The sequence below is a fragment of the Camelus bactrianus genome, chromosome 19 (genome assembly GCF_048773025.1).
Source record: "Camelus bactrianus isolate YW-2024 breed Bactrian camel chromosome 19, ASM4877302v1, whole genome shotgun sequence".
Classification (NCBI taxonomy): Eukaryota; Metazoa; Chordata; class Mammalia; order Artiodactyla; family Camelidae; genus Camelus; species Camelus bactrianus.
The window spans coordinates 32,648,977-32,663,438 of record NC_133557.1 but is presented as its reverse complement, the minus strand read 5'-3'; positions in this window follow the sequence as shown (position 1 = coordinate 32,663,438).

The window sequence follows — 14,462 nt, the reverse complement described above, 5'->3', positions numbered from 1 at the left end:
CCTGACCCCAGGAGGTGGCAACATTCCCCAGGGGAGGCAACTGAGGCACCCCTGGTGGGAGCTAAGTGCCCGCCTGGAGGTGACGTGGGGGCCCGCAGTGGAGCCTGGCCCCACGTAAGCAGACGCCCTGGTCTCTGGGACCGTCTTGTCCCCTGGCCCCTGACTGGGTGGGCCAGACACAGAGTTGTGTCCTGCTATCACCTGGCTCCACTGGCCACCTTGTCCAGCCTGGCAGCCGGAGCCAGGTGGGCAGGCGGGACGGGATGGGGGCTGGGCGTGGGGTGTGGTGAACCTTCTTCTCAGGGCAAAAGGTGGGGGCTAGAGTGGGCTTGGATGCTTGAGGAGCAGTGGGGGGGGGTGTCGGGGGCTCTGGGCTCAGACAAGGGGCCACTGCAGACCTCGGGGGACCAGCCCTCCCTCCCGGAGGTGCTGGACGAGCTCCTGTCCACCAGCTCAGCCACCGCCCGCCCGCCCACCACCGCAGGGCCACTCAGGCACCTCCCGTCCGAGGCCCCTCTCCCTTCCTCCCCGTTCCTGCCCCTTCCTCCCACCTGGACCAGCCTACAGGGCCAGGAAGATGACTTCCTCCCTGTGGTGTGTGAGCTCACATGCCCTCCAACCCTGTCACGCTGCCCCTGCCTGTGTGACCCCACGTCCCACCGGGGCTCTGGTCCATGGGCACCTCTGAGTGTGAGCGCCGGCCCGGGAAGGGCCAGACGGGGCCATGGTCAGGGGGTGACAGGGCACGGGGAACAGATGTTGTGGCCAGGGCCGGGCTGTAGGGAAGCTGGCGGGAGCGCCAACCCCCCAAGTGTGCTGGGCCGCTGCACACCCCTGGCGCGCCCAGACGCCACTAGGTGGCAGCACTCACCTGGAGGAGCTCCCGGAGATAGGGGACGGGGCAGCCCTGCTCCTTCCAAGGACCCATGATTCCACCTCCAAGTGTGCCACCTCCCATCAGTGAGGTCGGCACTTGGCTCGGAAGGCTACTGCCTGTTTCTGCTGGACAGACGTCCCCAGCCCTGGCCTGGGCTCTGTGGAGCCCGGGGAAGGGCCCAAGGGGTCAGAGGGGGACCCTTGCTGTGGGGACAGCCATGGGGATGGGCTGGGAGGGAGGGGCTGGGCCGCTAGCCAGGCCCTCAGATCTCAGGACAGTAGGAGGCGCTGCTCCTCACCCCCTCGGCCTGGCTCCGTATGTCCGTCCACCTTGCCTGGTCCCTGTGCCCGGCTCCTTCTGCTGCCCCATGTCCCAGGGCTCACGCTGCCGGGTGGCCGCAGACCCAGCCCCACCTGGACCCTCAGGCCTGCAGCCCACGGGGTTCTGAGGCCGCGAAGGGGTGTTCTCAGAATTGGCCTGGCTCTGTCTGCCACAGGCCTGGAGGCCTCTCTGCAAGTGGCTCCTTCAATCATTCATCACGCATGCATTCAGTCACACGTTCACTCATTCACAAAGCAGGTCTGTGTCCGCCCCCCGGGAAGCAGCCAGAATGAGGCAGGCACAGCCGTGGGCTCACAGAGCCTGAGGCCCAGACTGCAGACCTCACTTGTGAAGCCTGACCTTCCCTGATGGCTGCTGGAGCACAGACAGTGCAGGCGTGGCAGGTGCCCAACAACGGGGCTGCGCCAGACGGTGACCCCACAGAGGGAACCGCTGGGCCAGACCACCCGAGTACCTGTCCACTGGGGCATTGCCTCCTCCCAGAGGGAAGGGCCAGGGTGATCATCTTGAGATCTGCCCAGAGGTCGAATATATGGCCGAGATTCAGGCCTGAATGTTCGGCAGGTCGCGGGGATGTCTCACGTGTCTGGCCTCCCTGCCCTGAAGGCCAGGTCAGGTTCTGGGGCCAAGCAGCAGAGGTGAGCCCCTCAGCCCCTGGGAACCGTGAGCCGCTGTGATGGCAGAGGTTCTGGGCTGTGGGTCTGGGTGGACTTTTCGGTGGTGAGTTTGCCTCGGACGGTGAAGGCAAGCCAGAGTCCGGGAGGTTCTGTCCAGGGGAGGCTCTGGGTGGAGGAGGCCGTGGGCAAAGGAGGGCACTGGCCTCTGGACAAGTGTGGGAGCAGAGAAGAAAAGCCGGGAGGGTCGGCTCTCTTCAGGCTGGGATTAAACTTCTTATTAAAAAGAAACATGCCAACTACAGGATGGCAGCTGTCAAAAAGCATAGGAGACAACAGGTGTTGGAAGGATGTGGAGAAAGGAGGAACTTGTGCACTGTTAGTGGGAAAGTAAAAAGCTACAGCCACTGTGGAAAATGGTACGGTGCTCCTCAAAAAAACAAAGTATAATTACCATGGGATCCGGCAATTCCTCTCCTAGGCACATACCAAAAAGAATTGAAAGCAGAGGTTCAAAGATTTATCTGTACACTCATGTTCACAGCAGCCAAATCATGGAAGCAACCCAAGTGTCCATCGATGAATGAACAGATAAGCAAGATGTGGTCCATCCCTATGATGCAACATTATTCAGCCTTTAAAACGAAGTTAGATCCTGACACAGGCTACAACACGGATGAGCCTTGAGGACATTACGCTAAGCCAGTCACAAAGAGACAAGTACTGTGTGATTCCACTTACAGGAGGTTCCTAGAGGAGTCAAATTCACAGAGACAGAGAGCAGGCGGTGGGTGCGGGGAGGCGGGTGGGAGAGTTCCTGCTTAGGGGGCCGAGCGTGTTTTGCAAGATAAGAGGTTCTGCAAACGGACAGGGGTGATGGCTGTACAGCAGTGAGACGCGTTTAGTGCCAGAGAACCACGCACTTAGAAATGGTTACAGTGGTTCAGTACCCATGTATGAGTCAAACTCACCAGAAAGTGGTCATAGAAGGAATGCACTTCAGCGTAACAAAGGCCATGAGTGGCAGCCCACAGCCAACATCACAGCAGAGGTGAGAAGCTGAGAGCATTTCCTCTGAGATGAGGAGCAGGACAAGGGTGCCCACTCTCACCACTTCTAGTCAACATGGCACCGGAAGTCCTCGCCGCAGCAAGCAGACGGGAGAAAGAAAGAGAAGTTCTCCTGATTGGAAAGGAGGAATTGAAACTGTCACTATCTGCGGACGACATGGCGTGACACTATGCGTAGGAAACCCTAAAGATTGCACTAAAAACCCAGCAGAAGCACTAAATAAATCCAGTGAATCTGCGGGGTGTAAAATCAGCATACTGAAATCTGTTGCATTTTACACACTAACAGCAAGCCGCCAGAAAGCGAAGTCAAGAGAACAACCCATTTACAATTGCATCAAAAAGAATAAAATACCCAGGAATGTACTTAACTAAGGAGGCCAAAACCTGTACTCAGAAAACTGTCAGACTCTGTTGAAGGGAACTGAAGATGACACGAACAGATGGAAAGACACGTCATGCTCATGGACTGGAAGAATTAATATTATTAAAATGCCCGCGCTCCCCAAGGCAGTCCACGCCGTCAGCGCAGTCCCTAACATATGCCAATGGCATTTTTCACAGAACTGAAGCAAATACTCCTAAAATTTGTACAGAACTACAAAACACTCTGAATAATCAAAGCAACCTTGAGAAAGAGGAACAGAGCTGTAGGTCTCCCATTCCTTGACTTGAAACTATGCCACAAATCTGCAGCCATCAAAGCAGTGTGGGGCTGGCCAGACGCAGGCACAGCGCTCCGGGCGGCAGAACAGTGACCAGAGACAAGCCCACACCCTCACGGTCCCTTAGTCTGTGACAGAGGAGGCAAGAACACACGATGGAGAAGCGACAGTCTCTTCAGTGGCGGTGCTGGGAAACTGGACAGCTGCCTGTAAAAGAATCAGACTGGACTACATTCTCTCACCATATCCAAAAATAAACTCAAAATGAATTAAAGGCTTAAATGTAAGACCTAACGCTATAAAAATCCTAGAAGAAAACGTAGCAGAATGCTCTTGGACATCGGTCTTAGCCGTATTTTTTTCATCTTTCTCCTCAGTCAAGGGAGACAAAAGCAAAAATAAACAAATGGAACTACGTCAAACAAAAAAGCTTGTGCTCAGCAAAGACGCTGTCAACCAGGTGCAAAGACAACACGCTGACCGGGAGAAGGAGTCCGCAAAGCTGTGGCAGGCAAGGGGTCAGAGTCGGGATACACAAGAGCTGGTTCAATGTAGCACGAGAAGCAGCCAGTCTGGTTTAAAGCGGAGCAGGAAAGACACTCAGCACCACCGACCATCAGGGAAGCGCAAATCAGAGCCACAGGGAGACCCCGCTCACGGCTGTCAGAGCGGCCCCCCAGCACTCCAAGGTGGCTCCCCTCTCGGGCGACCCCCACGCGCTCCCTCCTCCGCGCCCTGCCCCCAGAGCCTCTGGTTCCTCCAGGTCCTCCTCCGCTCCTGCCTCCTCCTTGCCGATAGCTCCCTCCACGCCCTCAGCCGTCCTTTCCATGGGCTCCTTCTCTGAGTCCCTTGGGTCTCCCCAGGGCCAGGTCCCTGAGCCTGGGCGCTGAGCCTTGCAGGCTGGCTGGGTGGGGGTGGAGACCAGGAAATTCCTGAAATCCGGGCACTGCTGCGTCCCTAGGAAACCCTGCCCGTAGCAGCCACCATCTGCTGTTACAAGATGCAAAAATGTAATTTCTTTTTCCATTTAAAAGTGAAATGGGTTAGTACAAGAAATTGTGCAGAGGGAGGTATAGCTGAGGGTGCTGGCACGCGGCTTTTTCTCAGCCACCGCTACTCGGAAAATGCCTGTTGGTTTTCAAGGATGACCTTGAGACCGGCTGGGCTGGGCAGGGGTCAGCCTCGGGTGGCCCTGGACAGCCTCTCCTGCCTACAGTGAGCCGGGTGGAACCAGCTCAGTGCTGCAATGGGCCAGTGGACAGAGAGGGTGCTGGGCCCAGGACCCACGCTCCCTGGAGTCAGAGACCACGTGGTCAAGAGCATCTATGGAGCACCTGCTGAATGCAACCTTTGTTCTCTGCACTTGGTGGGGTGGTGCAGGGGAGAAGGCGTGGCCATGCCCTGAGCCCCTCAGGGACCTACCAGACCCAGGGGCCTGTTGGGAGCTCTGACAGTCCAGTGGCTGGTCTGTGCTGGCTGTGGCCCTACTCCAGATGCCTCCTCCCTCAGCCCCCGAGCCCAGGAGCCGGAGAAAACAGCTCAGCTCTGTCCGCTCCGCCAGCCAGAGCCAGATAGCTGGAGCTGGGGCTCCCTCCTTGACATTCAGAGCTGCTAATTTTTCATCGCAGGGTGGGTTTGACATTTGCATTGGAATCAGTTTGTGTTAACTTCCTGCCTGAGGTTGGTGCAGAGACCAAATCCTCCTGGCTGCCCACCCCACCTTGAGGAGACTCAGGCCCCACCACCCAGGTGCTGCAGGTCACCCGGAAGCTCAGGCCTCCACCCAGCCTCTGCCCCCGCCCTGACCTCAGGACATGGCTGCCTGTCCTGCTCCGTCCATGCTCCAGGGCGGCCTCCTGCTTCAGGGCCCCACTGAGCCCTGGTCCTGGAGCCGTCTCCCCTGGCGAAGCCCGAACACACCTGCTCACCGTTATTGCAGTGCGCAACCCCCTTAGGTCAGAGGTGGCTCCATTCTTTCCTCCCCAGCCCAGCGTCAGCACGAGGCAGGCGTCCCCACAGCCCCCAGCGCAACCCGCCGAGGTGCGGGTCCCTGCAGTGCCTCGGCCTGCACGCTCCACCACCCTCCCCAGGGTTCTGCAGTGCGCGCACCGGGAGCAGAATGGGTGCCTGCCAACTCCCGGGAGCGGAGGTCGCGGAGGTCTCCCCTGTCTGGTAGCAGGAGCCAGCTGGACGCTGGAGGCTGAGGCTGTGGGTGTGCTCGGGGGAGCCCCTCAGGGCCTCAGGAGACTTCCCCTGGAGGCACCCAGCCCCACGCCAGCCTCGCCTCTCTCCAGGCAGGCGGAGAGTGGGGCTGGGGTCTCTGGCTTGGGGGTGGAGGGAGAGGGCTGCCTAAGGAGAGGGAATTAGGTGGGTGCAGAGCGGGGCTGCCCGAAGGCCTTGCAGGTGGGGGTAGGCTGGGACGGAGTCCTCTGCTGAGGGGCCAAGACCGGGACGCGCCTCCCCGAGACCCCAGCCCAGGACAAGTCCGCCTGCCTGGAGTTTGCTCTCTATTGCCACTTGGCCTGGGCTCCCAGGCCCCCGCACCCCCTCCCCACTTAGGGGAGGAAACTGAGCTCTGGGAAGCCAAGTAACCTGGCTGGAGGAGCCCCCGGGGAGAAGGCAGGCTGAGTCTGAGTGGCTCTGCCCTTGAGCGCAGTTCCCCTGACTTCCCAGAGGGCCGCCCAGCGGTGTGGTGGGGCAGGTTGTTTTCCGGGGTCTGAGGGGGTTCCCGGCAGGCCTATGCCTGTCTCGGGGCTGCGGGTCTCTGCCTTTGGCCAGCCAGGCCATCCCTCAGGACCCAGAGCTTGAAGTCAGCAGAGCGGGGGAGGTGGAGGAGCCCAGCTGGGGTTTTGAGAGGGGCCTCGGGGCCCTGAGCCACCCCCTTCCCCGCTGTCCCCATCCTCCAAGGGCCAGACTCCGCGAGGACGATGCCTGCGTTATTCCGTCTGCGGATGGGAGACCCACCCCTGGGCTGGAGGGAACCTGAGATGCCTCCCCTGTGCGGTGCTGACGGGCACCCCAGGCTGTAGCCTCCTCAGGGAAGGGGTCCCTGTCAGAGGGGAGGAGGGGCTGGCCTGGAGCCCCCAGCCCAGAGCCTCCCTACGAGAATGCTCAGAGCCCAGGAACCATGGTTGTTTACGCCATGTGAACCGGCAAGACAGGGGTCATCCAGGGACGGCCACACCACCTGCCCACGTGCTCCTTGCACGCGGGACACTGGCCTCTGGAACCCAGCCAGGGCCACATGGGGCCCCCATAAGGCAGCTCTAGCCGACAGCCAGCACCAACACCAACCTGTGAGTGAGGCCTTCAGACGCCCCCAGCCCCGGGGAGGCCCGGATGCCAGGGGCAGAGGTGTGTCCTCCGGGTCCTGTCCAGAAGCTTGGTCCTTCAGAAACAGGGCAGGTGATAAACAGCGTCATCGTTTTCAGCCATGAGGTTTTGGGGCAACTTGTGCTGCAGCGGATGCACAAGCACACGTCTCAGGGTGTGCAGGATGCGGACCCCACCAGACAGCTCTGCAGCTATGTCACCACTCGGGGAGCGAGCCACAGCACAGCGAGGCGGACGGGCAGACTGCGAGGGGGGCCCCGTGGCCAGGCCCCTGGCCAGGCAGGCGCCCACCGTCTGCTGGGACCATGTCCAGTAGTGGCCGGACATGCCCCCAGGGGACATCACCCCAGCCGAAGGGGACATGGCTGCGGAGGACACGAAAATAAATTATTTTCGTCAGACAGCAGGAAGGGATCAGGTAAATATTTCATGTGCTTTTAAAAAAATTTGGATGCGAGAGGCCTCTGTTCTTCAGACAGCCCTGGGGGCACTGACAGGGCCGGTGATGTGGAAACCGGCAGGCATGTCACAGTGCTAAGCCCTGCCTGTCACCCACCTGCTCCCCAGGGCCAGGAATCGGGGTGTTTCTGGCCGCAGGACCCTCCTTGAAGGGAAGTTTCCAGGTCAAGGGCAGACTGGACATCCTGGTGGGAGGGGCCTACCTAGGTGACAGCTAACGCAGTGGCCTGTGCCAAGGGTCCAGCTGCCCATTTTCTCACACGACTTGGGGGCCAGGGCTCAGATCACAGGGGTCTCTCAGGTCCCGGAGACCCTCACTGAGGGGGATTGCCTTCCCTGTGGGCAGACGGCGGATTCCTGGTCCTGCCCAGCCCCTTCTGTCCCATGTCACCCAGGGCTGGCGGGATTTGGGTCCCTGGGGGGGCTGTGCTGCCCTCCCCCTGCAGACAGGGCCTGAGCTCAGACCAGGAGGGAGTCCCAGCCCCGGGACGGCCGCCCTCCCATCTTGACAAGGCCGGGAGGGCCCGTCTCTGGTTCACTCACCTTCCTTCCAAGGGCCCCACTGACTCTGCCTAACACATGCTCTTCAGCACAAGGGCACAGAACCCCTGGGGGGCTGGAGCCCCATTTTAAAGATCAAACAGAGGACCATCACCGCCGCCACCCACGCCGGGGGCCACCAGCACCCGGGAGGTGTCCAGCAGGTGGTGCTGCGGGGCGGCGCGCTCCCAGTTCTGCTGGGGGCTTGGTGCTGCCTGGGGTGGGCTGGGTCAGCGTCTCCCGCCAGCAGCCCCTCGGGAGGGAGCACGTCTGGCAGCTGCCTTTCCCAGGAGGGGAGGACGAGCCCCAAGAGCCTAGTGGGAAAACCCGTCTTCCTCCCTGACTTGACACTGACTCCTGCTCCACTGGCGTCCAACCTGAGCCAGACCACCGCTCGGGAGGAGAGGACATGGGGTCTCGTTGCAGAGCTGCCCCCCACGGAGGGTGCTCCCCAGGTCAGCCCTCCCCTCGGCGAGGGGGAGCCCCCTCCACACTGTCCTCCCCCAGGAAGCACCTGTCCTGTCCGGCCTTGCAAGGGAACCTTCCCTGGCTCACCAGGCGAGGCTTGGAGGGGAGGGGCTGGTGCACAGAGCAGGGCCCCTGGGGTCACGCAGGAGGCGAGGGCAGGGGCTGGGGGCGCCAGCTGCTCCCTCTCCGTCTCCTGGTCTCTCTGAACTGAGCCATCCATCCACGGAGGCCAGGCCAGGCCAGACGCTCCGACTGCTGGGGTCCCGTCTCTGCGTCTGCTTTTCTCTTCTGTCTCTGGTGACCGTCAGGGCCACTGTGGAAATGAGGATGACTCCCTCCCCGGGACGCAAATGGGTTCGAGACTTGGCTCAGACGACCCAAAATACGGCGTTTCGTGTCCAGAGGGCCACCATCCCACCAGCCCCCGTGTGCCCCGGGCCTGGGGCCACCGTCCCACCAGCCCCCGTGTGTCCCGGGCCTGGGGCCACCGTCCCACCAGCCCCCGTGTGTCCCGGGCCGGGGGTTGTGGGGGGACAGGTGGCTCCCTTTCTTGTTCCCCAAGTCAGGCAAATTCCAGCCTGTGGGCCGAGAAATGTGCGTCAGAAATACTGATTTCACTACCAAAAATTGAAATGCAGAACCTGGTGTGTCTGCGATGATACTTGCTATGCAGGGAAGGGAAGAGCCCCCACGTGCTTTCCGGTTGCCGTGGTCGTGGGCCCAGCAGGACGGAGGCCCCTGGCTGGATAACAGCTGTGCGTGTCCCATCTAGGACCTGGGTGGCCCCTCTGCGGAGATTTGCTGCCCCCCGCGGCCCGGCCTCTCTGCTTCGCCCTGGGTCTCTCCCAGGTGCTGGAAGACTGTGTGCCTTGCGTGCCTTGCCGCGAGGGGCCGCCTGCCAGACAGAAAATCAGCTGCTTCAGAAGGGTTTGGGCACCAGGGCCGACACTGCCCCCAGCAGGGGCGGGAGGCCTCCCACTCCCCATTTACCGGCAACCTCCCCAGGCTCCAAGCAGCAGGAGGGAGCAGATACAGGCGGCTCCTGCCCTTGACCCTACAGGGGCTCGGGGTGAGAAGGAGGCGAGGGAGGGCTGAGGCCAGCGAGCACCTGGCCTTCCTCTCCCGGGACACGCCCTGCTGGGACACTTCTCATCGGTGTCTTCTGTCTCCTAGAGGCGGGACGTGGTTTTCACCAGTCAGCAGGAGCCCCCTCACACTGTAGCTGAAAGGGAAGGTTTCCTCTCTGGGCCTCAGTCTCCCCATCTTCCAGGCGGCTCTGGAATGACTGAGGTCACGGACCTGAGGTAGGAGGCGCAGCTCCGTGTCTGCAGGAGGCACGTTCGGTGTCATAGTGCGCCCCCCACTCCCTGCTCTTGTGAGCCGTCCAGGTCAGGGCCTGCGCCTTCAAAGAGCTCACGGTCTGATGAGATGTGACCAGCAGAGCCACCCGCTGGTTGCTATGGAGACACACACGGGCTGGGGGCTGGGGGATGGGCCGGGGAGGGTCTCAGATGAGCTGCTGAAAGATGAATGAGTTTCTGAGCCAAGCAGGGCGAGGAGGAGGTGGGGGAGAGTGTCCCTCTGGGATGGAGGAGAAAACCCCACACACGAGGTTGCTCAGCTTGGCCCTCACCAGGCACCTCCTTCGTAAAAACCTCAGCAAAGCTGTCGTCTTTGGGCTCAGGCCACGCTGTCTTCTCCCTGGTCTATGTGTGTGGACAGAGCCGCGGTGATCCCTGGTCACCTGTCACCTCCCACGTGGAGCTCTGCACAGACGCACGCCTGGGCTGGAGAAGCATGGGTGCCCCGGCTGCCAGCGAGGCCAAGTGCTGAAGCGTCCAGGTGCCAGGCTCCTTACCCACCCCCGAGAGGGTCCTCCGCAGCCCCAGTTCTGCTGCCAGGGTCCACCGGGTGGGCCTCCGCGTGAGCACATGAGTTCCCTGCACTCGAGGTCCTCAGTTGCCCTGTCAAAGCCCTGCCAGCTCACCCCGGATCAGTGGGGCAGGGCCCTTTCAGGCGCAGCCTCATGGGGCGCCCTGCCATATCCTGGTCCACGCGGGCCCCTGGCAAACGCCAGGGGAGAGGCGGCCGTCCCGCTGTAGTTGGAGCAGCGCCTCTCATCACGGCAGCCTCAGCCCACAGGTCGCAGGTGGGGAACGCACCTCCCCAGGAACAGCCTGGGGTCCTCTCACAGGACCGCCATGGTAACGGGCAGGGGGAGCCCGCACCTGCCCCTGGCCCTCCCCACCACCTGGTTTCAAAAGGCAAGCGTCCTTTGTAGCTTTGCCCTGTTTAAAGGGGGCAGGGCCCCAGAGCACCTGGTCAGGGCCGTGGTGGTCTGCGGGAGAGCCTGGGAGGGGCCTCTTCGTGCTCAAGTGGACCGTTTGTAAGCTCTGTGGGCTGGGACCCTGCGGAGACACCCCCGGGCTGGTGCCCTCCCTGCCAGGACCCCAGCTCCCTGATGTCTGTCCAGCCCCGCTGGGCCCGGGGCCTGTCCCCGGGGCTGCGCTCCGTCCGCTCCCCGGACACAGTGCACTCGCAGACTGTGGAGGGTGACTGAACGTTCCCACCGAAGGTGCCGCCTCTGACCTTCCCGTGTTGTCCTTCTCTGCCCTGACCCGTCAGCTTTAAATTATAACAGTGTGAGAGGAGCCAGACCCCCAGGCCTTCGCAGGCAAGATCACCCAAGGTTGCCTCCTCCAGGCCAGGCCCCGGGCCTCCTTGCTCTGGGCGGGGGCTGTGTCCTCCCAAGGTCCGAGTCTCGGGAGGTTAGGGTGATGCTCACACCATCCCATCCCATGTGGAGCTGGGCGGGCTGGGGGCCGGCGATAGAAGCAGGGCTGAGACGGGGCCTGGGCGGGCCCGCAGGCCAGCGCTGCCTCCTCTGCTGGCCCTTGCAGAACGCATGGGGAGGCTGGCTGGGTGGAACACCCAAATTTCACATTTTGAGGACCGCTTCTAAGGGGGAGAGGGGGGGACATGAGGAGAGGTGGCTGAGAGTGCAGCGCAGGGGCTGGCGGATGTGTTGGGACCAGAGCCTGGAGCCCCCCTTGGACCCGGGGGCCCCAGGACTCCTGGGCCCACGATGTGCCTCCTGGATCCGGGACAGAACCAGACCCACTGTTATCACAGCCTCAACGTCCAGCCCCTTCCGAGGGGACTCCGTGGCCCCACGGCCCCAGCTCTGCATTCGCATTCTCGTGGGTGGCATGCAGACCGCAGCCGGTGGGGCCATGAGGAGCTCAGCAGGGTGGCAGCTCTGAGACATCTGGTCTGGTCGAAGGAAAGCGCTGATTTCTTTAGTCAGGATCCACAAACGTGTTTGACCAAAGGTTGCTCATCCAGAAAGGCCCCCACTAGCCGCCTGTGGGTCTCTGGCTCACGCCGTCCCGCACCTGGGCTGGTTCTGACGCTGTTCCTGTTAAGGGTGACGCTGGGTGGATGGCAGGACCCTGGGGGGGCACCGGCTGCAGAGCATGCAGGGTGAGTCGAGGGCTAAGCACAGCTTTCAGCCCAGGCTGCTAATGAGGGAACTCAGCCTGGGTTACCTTTCTCTGAGGGCTGGACTCGAACCTGGGCCCTGAGGACAGTGGTCTCGGCTGTGGTGCTGACATCTCTCCCTTGGCACCACCCTAGGTGTTTCCTTTAAATCTGTATCTCCCGGGCTCCACCTCTGGCCCACGGGTGGTCTGTGGGGTGAGGCCCAGGAGCTGGTCTTTCCTCCTGGGCTCAAAACACGTGGCCTGCAGTGCCCACCTGTGTCCATCTGAGCTGGCCTGGGGGGTGGGTCCCCAGTGGAGAGGCAGGTGGGGAGAAGTGGGACCAGAGGGGCCTGGAGTGGGGCGCCCTGCTCAGCCTCTGGTTGTGTCCGGGTGGGGAGGCAGGGGCTGCCGGTGACCTAATGCGCTAACTGTGCACGGCTGAGGATTCAGCTCCAGGGAGAGGCTGGGCTGCCAGGGAGGAGGGGTGTGGCCTGCCCTGGGGCCCCGCCCCTACCCCACCCTTGCCCTGGCAGCGCCTGCTCCAGGTCTGCTTCCTTGGGCGGAAGTTTGACTTGGAGGAGGACAGACAGGGAGTTCCTCCTCTGGGGAGGCCTGGGCCTGAGCTCTGGGGCTCGGAAACCCACCTCCAGCCTGTACCTCCCGCGTGCAGGGCTCTGGGTCTCTCCACGTCCTTTGGGTGTGCAGCCTGAGAACCTGGTGACCCCTAATTCCAGGGAACAGGGGGACGGACACGTGGCGGGCCCTCCCTCTGGACCTGAATTTTGAAAGGTCTTTTGGCTTTAACAAGCAAAACTGTGGATTCGCCCAACCCTTGAGGTTCTGAGTTCTGGAGCCTGGCGAGCCCTCCCTCCCCTGCTGTGGTCACCACTGAAAGGCCAGCCATGGGCCCGCGGTGATGCCTCCACTGGAAGCTGAAAGGATTTGCCCAAAGTGGGGAGGGCAGGCCTCTCCCTGAGCCCCGGGCCTTGGGGTGGCCTCGGCCTTTAGACCCCAGGCTCTCCCTGGCGGAGCTCCTGCCCAGCCTGTCCAGCCCTTGGCTAGTGTCTGCCCAGCCTGTCCCTCATCGCCCTGGAGTCACTCTCAGGCCTGATTCTGAAGACGGGCTCTTTTCAGTTTCCCTCTCCCCCACCAGGCTGCGCCCACAGAGAGGGAGGCAGCAACAGGGGTCTCCGGGAGGGAGTGGGGCTGCACGTGCTGGCAGGAGCAGAGGACAGACAGGGACATGCACGTGCCTCCAGACAGGCCTATCAAGATGCGGTTAGTGGCTTCAGTGAGCCAGTGCGGGTCATCGGCGGGCAGAGACGAGACAGCAAGAAGGCCTCAGGAGATGGTGGCTGGGACGCAGTGCTTCCTGCACGGGCGCAGCTGAGGTCGGGTCTGCAGCAGGAAGAGGCTGCTGGGGCGGGGGCCATGCTTGAGGGTCTGGGGACCTGGGGCTGCTTCTAGGAGGCAGATCTCGCTGGAGGATGGATGAGGGCTGCAGTCAGCACGTAGCTGTGGTCTCCTCTCCCGTGTCCTTCAAGGTAGATGCACCCCTCTCAGCCCAAGCAGGGTCTGCGGAAATGGGGTGCAGGGCCCCACTGGATGGGGCGCGGGGATGAGGGGCTGTCAGGGCCGTTGGAGGAGAGGCTGCCTGGCCAGTGGGGTCAGAGAGCGCTCGGGCTCACCACACCATGAGCTCTGCCCTTGCTGGTCACTCCATGAAGGTGACCATCAGGGAAGCAGGGGGTTGCAGGGTGACTCCCTGATTCCAGGCCCAGAGTGGGTGGAGACGTACCCTGGCCCAACTGGACAACTGCTATCTGACCGTCTCTCCTGGGCCGGAGGAGCCCAGCAGTGAGGTGAGATGTCATGTCCTGGACCTGGGGTGTCCCCGGCAGTACCCCCCTCACCCGGCCTGCATCACAGAGGCAGCCGCCTGAGGGCAAAGGTGCGGGGCCTGCATCTTCCAGCTTCCACGGGGGCCTGCCATGTTCCAGGAGGGGTTTGCTGGGTGGAGTGGGATGTTTGCAGGGCAATGGCCCCCTGTGTTCCTGGCGGCCAGGTGCAGCCTGTTCTGAGGGTCCTGCATTCCTGCTGTGTGGCCAGCTCACCTCAGCTCCGGCGCCCGTGAGGCTGTTTTTACAGAGACGGGTGCTGCTGCTCTGAGTGAGGTCAGGACGGGGGCTTTCAAACCTTCCAGACCTTCCAAACCTGCATCACTCTGCAGCATCTCCACACAGGTGGGGAGTCTAGGGCAGGCTCCCTCCTGCTTCCTGGTGCCCCAGCCCCCTGCCCCTGGAAGGAGCCTGCAGGCGTGGCAGCAGGAAGGGCCAGCACAGGGCTCGTGGGGGGCAGGGGCGACCCTCCCTCAGGGCAGATTCTGAGAACCAGGTCCCAGGTACGTGCGGTCCACGCCGCGCTCGGCACTGGTTGCTGGAGTAGAAGGAGCCACCGAGCCCCTCAGTGGTGGAAACGCTGTCCCGTGGGGCTGAGCCAAACAAGGATGCAACCCCCTACCCCCATAGAGCGCCACAGCCAAATCTATGTTTAAACTCTGCAAACGGACGTCAGGGTAATTATCTCCACCCGGGACTGGGACAAGGTCCAGG